The sequence below is a fragment of the Ranitomeya variabilis genome, chromosome 5, assembly GCF_051348905.1.
Source record: "Ranitomeya variabilis isolate aRanVar5 chromosome 5, aRanVar5.hap1, whole genome shotgun sequence".
Classification (NCBI taxonomy): domain Eukaryota; kingdom Metazoa; phylum Chordata; class Amphibia; order Anura; family Dendrobatidae; genus Ranitomeya; species Ranitomeya variabilis.
In genome coordinates, this window is record NC_135236.1 from 550631843 (window position 1) to 550640858 (window position 9016).

General features: G+C 47.8%; 1 long non-coding RNA gene across 1 annotated transcript; it reads right to left on the reverse strand.

Moving 5' to 3' along the window:
* Nucleotides 1-3807: 3807 nt before the first annotated feature.
* LOC143773832 (uncharacterized) lies at nucleotides 3808-4154 on the reverse strand. The gene is made up of 3 exons (XR_013215388.1): nucleotides 4104-4154; nucleotides 3950-4013; nucleotides 3808-3868 (listed from the first exon to the last, which is right to left on the reverse strand). It is a non-coding gene; the product is annotated as an uncharacterized LOC143773832 (long non-coding RNA).
* Nucleotides 4155-9016: the final 4862 nt, after the last annotated feature.

A 9016-nucleotide genomic window follows, 5' to 3' on the forward strand; every position in this document is an offset into this window, starting at 1 on the left:
CACAGCAATGGGAAGTAAAATGGCCCCACAGTATGCAAATCTTTTCATGGCCAAGCTTGAAGGCGACTTTTTGTCCTCATGTCCCATCGGGCCTCTGGCATACTACCGCTACATTGATGTCATTTTAATCATCTGGACGGAGTCTGAACCACAGCTAAAGACGTTCCATGAACAGTTTAATCAATTTCACCCTACCATCAACTTGACACTCAACTACTCCTGTACTGAAATTAACTTTTTGGACCCCATAATTAAGCTGCAGAACAATAAAATAGAGACATCCCTGTATCAGAAGCCAATTGACCGTCCAACATACCTTAAATGGGACAGTTTCCATCCAAAACACATAAAAAACTCCATTGTCTACAGCCAAGCCATCAGATACAATCGTATATGTTCCAACCCAATGGATAGGGATGAACACCTTGATCACCTCAGAAAGACCTTTTTGAATCAGGGCTACCATCCAAGAACAATTGAAAACCAGACTACAAGAGCCACCAGAATATCAAGGAATCACCTGCTATATTACAAAGCTAAAGAAGAAAATAACCGGGTACCTCTAGTAGTTATCTACAATCCAAATCTGGAAGTGCTAAGGGGAGCTGCACGGAAATTACAACCTTTACTACGAAAAGATGCCCGCTTACGATCCATTTTCCCAGACCCCCACTACTGTGTTTTAGACAGCCCCCAAATCTAAGAATCATTGTCAAGAGCTCCCTGTCCTCTCCAACAGCTGCAGGTACCTTTCCCTGCAATCAGAAAAAATGTAAAACCTGTCCATTCATAATGACCACGGACAAGATAAAGATCCCCAACTCACATCAGGACTACAAGATACCAGGTACTTTCAGCTGCGTCACTTCTAATGTGGTGTACTTAATTATTTGTACTAAATGTCCAACTGGGGGTCTGTATGTGGGGGAGACAGGACAGAAACTGAGAACAAGAATGAATTCTCACTGCCACACAATAAGAGAAAAAAGAATGGATCTACCTGTGGCAATACATTTTTGTCTCCCAAATCATAGCATTATGGACATGAAATTACTGGTATTAAAAGGTAACTTCAAAACTCAGAGAGACAGAAAAGTCTGGGAATATAAACTGATGACGACCTTTGAAATTCTCACTGCAGGAATGAATGTGTCGCATGGATTTATGTCTTTTTACATCAACTAAGGAACTTGCCCCTCAGACTGAGGGGTCATCACAACACAGACCCCAATCAGTGGACAATAAAACATTCCTTATCTAAGAACAAGAACTGGCCCAACATTTATGGACATAACTGTTTATCACTCATGGTAATTCTGCTTCATGCCACCTGTCTTATCTCAATTCTAAACATTTTTCTAAGCAGAAGGAAGAGATTATGGAGATAATACATTAATTAATTTTTTGGCCCACCTCATATCTCTATACTAAAGACACACAAAGCTGCAGTCTTTTATTTGCTAACCACTGGAGATATGATGTGGCCAAAAAATAAAGTGTGTGGCGAAGTTTATTTGGCGCACGGTGTGTTGCCGGCGGCGAAAGACACAGTAAACCAAACATAATTGTGCCAAAAAAAATAGCTTTTATTTTTAAACAACAAAAATATTTATTTAACTGCGCCGGTTTGGGGTAGAGTGATGTAAACGGGGGGTGTGAAGCACTGAGGCCTGGCTAACCGTGGACGACGCAGAGGTGGCAGGAGAAGGGGCAATGAAACTAGTGGGGTCTGGTAGTTCGGGGATGGGGCTTGACACACGAGAGACTTGAGACGCACTGGAAGGGTGAAACAAACCTGACATTACAGACACACTGGGAGGTGAAGGGGGAGGAATACTTAGAGTCCGCTGTTTTTTTTTTTTTTGTTTTTTTGGGGATTGCCGGGTTCTGGGAAGCCTCGGCGGGCTCATATGGCATGGCATGGTCGTGGTGGGTGACCTGTCAGGGTCCGGCTGCACTGTGTCACAGTCCATAGTGCTCGTAGAGCGTGCAGCCATGCCAGAGTCCATAGTGCTCGTAGAACGTGCAGCCATGCCAGAGTCCATAATGCTCGTAGAGCGGAAGGCCATGCCAGGGTCCTGCTGCATCGTGGTGGTGGCGGTACGGAAGGCCATGCCAGGGTCCTGCTGCATCGTGGTGGTGGCGGTACGGAAGGCCATGCCAGAGTCCTGCTGCATCGTGGTGGTGGCGGTATGGAAGGCCATGCCAGGGTCCTGCTGCATCGTGGTGGTGGCGGTATGGAAGGCCATGCCAGGGTCCTGCTGCATCATGGTGTCAGTGGAGGAGGTCCAAGCAGGAGCTGCGGTTGTCATGGTGGTGGCGGTGGGCTGTCCAACAGCACTCGGCATGGTGGTGGTGCTGTACTGGTGTCCGGCACTGCTAGGAATAGAGGTGGCTGTGCAGTGGTATACAGCAGAGGTCGGCATTGAGGATAATCGTGACAGTGAAGGCACAGGTGGATATGCCGCCACTGTCTGCTGAAAATACCGACTCTGCTGCAATGCCTGCACGTAAGCAGCATTGCAGGCCTGCATGACACTCAGCTGGAGATCAGGAGTAAGGTGTTCCAACATGCCCTGCTCAATTTGGTTAAAAAAATGATGTGCTGGCCTCTGGAGGTCGGCTTTTACTTGGTCAAGGCTTTTGGTGACCTCCTGGATATGTGTATTCATGTGGCTAAGTGAAATATCCATTCGGTCACCCAAAGCCTTGAGTCCTTTGTGAAAAACCGAGCTCAAGTGCAAAAACTCGGGCATGAGGGACCTGTCCGATGCCCTCTGCTGCTGCCGGGAGGAGCCCCCCAAAAAAGAGGCAGTGGCAGAGGACTGGGAAAGGGGAACACCTGATGGACCAGCTTCCTGGTCTCCAGTTAGTGTGGCAGGCCCACTTGCTGCAGCACTGCTGGATAGCTGGGACAGGCTGTCTGATGAAGGACCACTCCAGAACCTGGGCCAACAGTAGTGCTCCATGTGCTGTGAAAAAAGAAAAAAGAAAATTAATACCAAGAATTAACCAGACGCAAAATCCTGTGGAAAAGAAATATACAGATTATGGCAATACAATACAACCAAATGCAAGGGGAAAATACTTACGTTCTCTGGGCAAGGACCGGTCTTAAAAATGCCAGAACGCGATGGTATTTGTATTTTCTGATCCTTGCTCCTGAACCACTGGGAACACGGCTCTCTTGATGCAGGTCCTTGTTGAAGCGGTCCTTCATCGAACGCCAACGTGTTTTCACTTTGGCCACTATTAAAAAAAAAAAAAAGGTCAGAAAAAGGACTTTTGGCCGTGCTCACACAACTGTGTGTGATGAGAGAAACTCCTGAGAGTTTCTTTCATCACACACAGTTGTGTGAGCACGGCCAAGGTCTCTGCTGCTTCACACTGCATTGCAATACTTACCAAATGCACTTCGGACCCGATTCGGGGCATTGTCCCAGCCATCCCACATTGCTTTGGTCACCTCATTCCATAGGCACCAGATTGTGACGTTGTTTGAGTGCAGTGGATCCCGGGTGTCCCACAACGGAACTCGCTCATGGACCAGGGAGATGAGGATATCGTTGTCAATGAGGTCCTCATCCCATTCTGGAACCTAAAACATAAATGAAGACATTAAATGTTGCATACATTAACATAAGGAAAAGAAAGAAAACAGAGGCTGAGAAATGGCATGAATAAGGAAAGTCAAGATAAAAAAGGAGTCCAGAAGAAAAAAGAAAGAGGAAAGTAAAGACAGGAAGATTCATGAATAGTAAAGTGAGGTTACAGTAAACAGTCAGCCTTGTATGCATACACGTTGCCGCCTTGCCACCCGACCGTGACTCCGCTGCTCCTGCCCAGTCTCAGCCGCAGTAGAAGAGCTCTAAAAAAATTAAAAAACAAAATTGTCATATGTGTAGATGTGACAGTGAATACTTACCAATCTGAGGAGGCAAGTACTCACCTCACTGACATGTTCTACTTCAGAAGGCCCAGGACGTTGCTCCTCATCAGAAGAAGAAGACATTCTGATGCATGCAGAAAGAAAGAAATGGCAGAAATTAGGACATGTAGAGACAGAAAATAGAAAATAAAGGCATTGGATAGGATATACTCACATTGTTCAGTGTCCTGTTTTCCTCCAAGGATGTAGCCTGCGTCTCATCTGCTTCTGTGTCTGCTGAGTAGTGACCTGCAAATGTCCACTCCCTCCCTTTATCACCTTGTATGTGGGGGGTGGCTTATCAGTGTCTAGACATGTTTTTCTCTTGTGGAACGCATGCGTTCACAAACGCAAACAAACGCATGTGCTTGTAAACGCATGCGTTCATATAGACAGCAATGCTTTTTTTGGCGCATTCCTTGCGCAATCCACCGCATACATCTCCAGGCGGTAAATTGACACTTCTAAAAATTACTACATGTTGCATTTCCGCGAAAAGCCGCAGACGACGAAACAGCACATGCGGCGTCAAACGCGGTAAAACGTGAATCGCAAACGCATGCGCCCCTAATGTTAAAGATAGGAATACACAACGCATGCGGATATTTGCGGAAGAAATGCAGCGGACACAACCGCAAATGTGAAACCAGCCTTAGACCAAATCTTTAACTCCAGACCGAAAAATTCCTCCTACACTTAGGCTTAGTTCAGACGCAGCGCTTTTGAAGCGTTTTTAAATTTTTAACATTGGTTTCAACCACTACAAATGCATTCTCTGGGAAATGTCATTGTAACATTTAACAACCCCTAGCTGGCCGTGTGATGTGTGACACATAAGCAGACCCATCTTGTTTCATTTATGAAGGAGGGACTCTTAAAGTCACAGGGCCTATTTTTACTGGTGCATCAGGTGGCATTAATCTTCTTAAAGGGCCATTATTAAACTGTGGATCTCCAAAGCTGTTGTAGCCTATGCTGTGAGTGGATGGGCTGCCAAGAATTACGACGCACCACAATACCCCTTTCATAAGATGTCCAGGGGGGACTCCTGAAAAAGTGTTGCATTAAATTCAAGGCCTGCCCTGAAACTAATACATATGCACCCCAATAAGCCTTTGAACCAACATACTGGATGGGCCCAGGAAAATCCACTTCACAATATGCATTTTGTGCTCCGTACTCCTGTGTTTTACACATTGCCAGCAAGGCCAGCCCTGCTGCATAGTCAGTCATATGCACCCCATTACGCCTTGGAACCCACATACTGGATGGGCCCAGGAAAATCCACTTCACAATATGCATTTTGCACTCCTGTACTCATTTGTTTTACACATTGGCAGCAAGGCCAGCCCTGCTGCATATTCATATGCACCCCATTACGCCTTGGAACCCACATACTGGATGAGCCCAGGAAAATCCACTTCACAATATGCATTTTGTACTCCAGTACTCCTTTGTTTTACACATTGGCAGCAAGGCAAGCCCTGCTGCATAGTCATATGCACCCCATTACGCTTTGGAACCCACATACTGGATGGGCCCAGGAAAATCCACTTCACAATATGCATTTTGTACTCCCGTACTCCTTTGTTTTACACATTGGCAGCAAGGCCAGCCCTGCTGCATAGTCATATGCACACCATTACACGTTGGAACCCACATACTGGATGGGCCCCTGAAAATCCACTCGTAATTTTTAATGTCATGATGGTTCCCTCTTTGCAGAATTATTTACAGGAGAATTTGGCAATTTTATTTGCCATGTTTTTAACACTAAGGTTCAGATACGGCTTTAAAAAGGCTAATACTTGCAATACAATGCAATTTTATTGCAAACTACAAAATTCAAGGAATAGTATGATTGAATAGTGTGAGTGCATACACTTTTGTACATGTTAACATGCAAAGGTTAATAAGTACATAAAAGGATTAAATAAATATAGTGATTACATATATATGAAGATTAACTACATACAGTATACTTACATCATCACCAAGAGGCTTTTAAACGTCATCCGTCTGGAATATCAGAGAAGCAACACCAAGACAGAGAACCCCACAAGGATTTAGATCAAACCACCACAGGCATAGTTTCAGTAAACCTTAATGTTTTACAATGACAAACAGAAAACATATAGAGGATTAGAACTGTTTGTGAGGTGAATAAACAAACATTTATCAAGATTGTGTCACTATAAGCATTGTCTGTCACATCTGTAAATGTTTTACAAGAAATGCAGCTACGTGATTGTCTGAATGCATTCGGTATACAGTATTTCAATCTTATTTACAAATCGCCATTTGCATATTCACCATTTGCACATTTGAGGCAGCCAAAGCTATGGCTCTCAAGGAGAGAAACTAATATAGTGGACAAAGCGATATTTTTAATGAACTTCGGAGTCAAACTAACAGCATTGCTTTATCAAATTTATATGAAGTGTATTGTGTCCAATGTGAGCAACCAGGCAACACAAAAAGGAGCTTTTTAAGGGAGCTCTTTAAGGTGCACAAATGTTATGAAGTCTTTGCCAACAAGGATGTGGTTTCACCAATGTGGGGTACTTTTTAAAAAAAATATACTATTGCCATCACAGCCCCCCTTGCCCAAACTTCACTGGCCTATAACAGTACAAAGCACGTTCACCCTGGTGATCTAATTGCAGGTAAAGTATGCTTTGCAGGAGACAGACTTAAGAAGTAGGCCTAAATGTAATGCCCAATTCCCCAATGTGGGGTGCTGTTTTTACTAAAGAAAATAGTGCCATGACAGCCCTTGTGCCCAAAATTCACAGTACAGAGCCCATTTACCCTGGTGATCTAGTGGCAGTTAAAGGACACATTGCAAGAGACAAAATGAAGAAGTAGGCCCAATGTAATGTCATGCCCAATTCCCCAATGTGGGTTCCTGTTTTTACTAAATAAAACAGTGCCTTCACAGCTCCCTTGCCCAAAATGCACCGTACAGACACCGTTCACCCTGGTGATCTAGTGGCAGTTAAAGGACACATTGCAGGAGACAGAATGAAGAAGTAGGCCCAATGTAATGTCATGCCCAATTTCCCAATGTGAGGTCCCTTTTTAAAAAATTAAAAGACTGCCATCACAGCCCCCTTGCACAAAATGCACCGTACAGAGCCCGTTCACCCTGGTGATCTAGTGGCAGTTAAAGGACACATTGCAGGAGACAGAATGAAGAAGTAGGCCCAATGTAATGTCATGCCCAATTCCCCAATGTGGGGTCCTTTTTTTACAAAATAAAAAAGTGCCATTGTCGGGGTCGTAACGACAATAATAACCTTCATTCACCAGTCATTCCAAATTAAAGTGTGCGCTGGGCATATGGTACCGAGAAAAGAAATGATTCAAGCACATAGCTGATTCAATCTTTGCTGATGCTCATGCGTCCACCTGTGTCCAGAGCAGATACAGCAACTACTTTATTTTTGAATACACAGTACTATTGTTTAGGAAAAAGGAATGCATTAGGCGGAGTTTAAGCAGCATACATCTAGTGCTCAGTCTCTCTCTCTGATTCGTCAGGACATCTCCCGGTGGTTACTTCTTTCTTCACATTCCAGAGTTATCTTTTCAGGAGAAATAATTCTTAACTCTTTAGACGCTGAACTAAAGTGAAAGTGAACACTGGCAGCCATCTTTAGATACAATTACATTTGCATTAGCTAGCAGATAGGAAAAACTTATTGTTTCACAGTATCTAATATATAATTGCCTAGAATACTACTTCCTGCAATTTGTGCCAACTTCCGTGGCTTTGTCCGGAGCTAATGTCCGGAGATAATGTCCGGAGCTAATGTCCGGAGCTAATGTCCGGAGCTAATGTCCGGAGCTAAGTGACGTCACCAGTGTCCTACACCCAGGCAGAGCACAGGGGCCCCAGGCAGCATATGGGGCCCCAGGCAGAGCACAGTGGCCCCAGGCAGAGCACAGGGGCCCCAGGCAGAACATGGGGCCCCAGGCAGAGCACAGGGGCCCCAGGCAGAGCACAGGGGCCCCAGGCAGCATATGGGGCCCCAGGCAGAGCACAGGGGCCCCAGGCAGCATATGGGGCCCCAGGCAGAGCACAGTGGCCCCAGGCAGCATATGGGGCCCCAGGCAGAGCACAGTGGCCCCAGGCAGAGCACAGGGGCCCCAGGCAGCATATGGGGCCCCAGGCAGAGCACAGTGGTCCCAGGCAGAGCACAGGGGCCCCAGGCAGCTTATGGGGCCCCAGGCAGAGCACAGTGGCCCCAGGCAGAACATGGGGCCCCAGGCAGAGCACAGTGGCCCCAGGCAGAGCACAGGGGCCCCAGGCAGAACATGGGGCCCCAGGCAGAGCACAGGGACCCCAGGCAGCATATGGGGCCCCAGGCAGAGCACAGTGGCCCCAGGCAGAGCACAGGGGCCCCAGGCAGCCTATGGGGCCCCAGGCAGAGCACAGTGGCCCCAGGCAGAACATGGGGCCCCAGGCAGAGCACAGGGGCCCCAGGCAGAGCACAGGGGCCCCAGGCAGCATATGGGGCCCCAGGCAGAGCACAGTGGTCCCAGGTAGAGCACAGGGGCCCCAGGCAGCCTATGGGGCCCCAGGCAGAGCACAGGGGCCCCAGGCAGCATATGGGGCCCCAGGCAGAGCACAGGGGCCCCAGGCAGCATATGGGGCCCCAGGCAGAGCACAGTGGCCCCAGGCAGAGCACAGTGGCCCCAGGCAGAACATGGGGCCCCAGGCAGAGCACAGGGGCCCCAGGCAGAGCACAGGGGCCCCAGGCAGCATATGGGGCCCCAGGCAGAGCACAGTGGTCCCAGGTAGAGCACAGGGGCCCCAGGCAGCCTATGGGGCCCCAGGCAGAGCACAGGGGCCCCAGGCAGCATATGGGGCCCCAGGCAGAGCACAGGGGCCCCAGGCAGCATATGGGGCCCCAGGCAGAGCACAGTGGCCCCAGGCAGAGCACAGGGGCCCCAGGCAGAGCACAGGGGCCCCAGGCAGCATATGGGGCCCCAGGAAGAGCACAGGGGCCCCAGGCAGCATATGGGGCCCCAGGCAGAGCACAGCGATATTTTGGACCACTGTGCGGTGTTTCAGACCCCCTG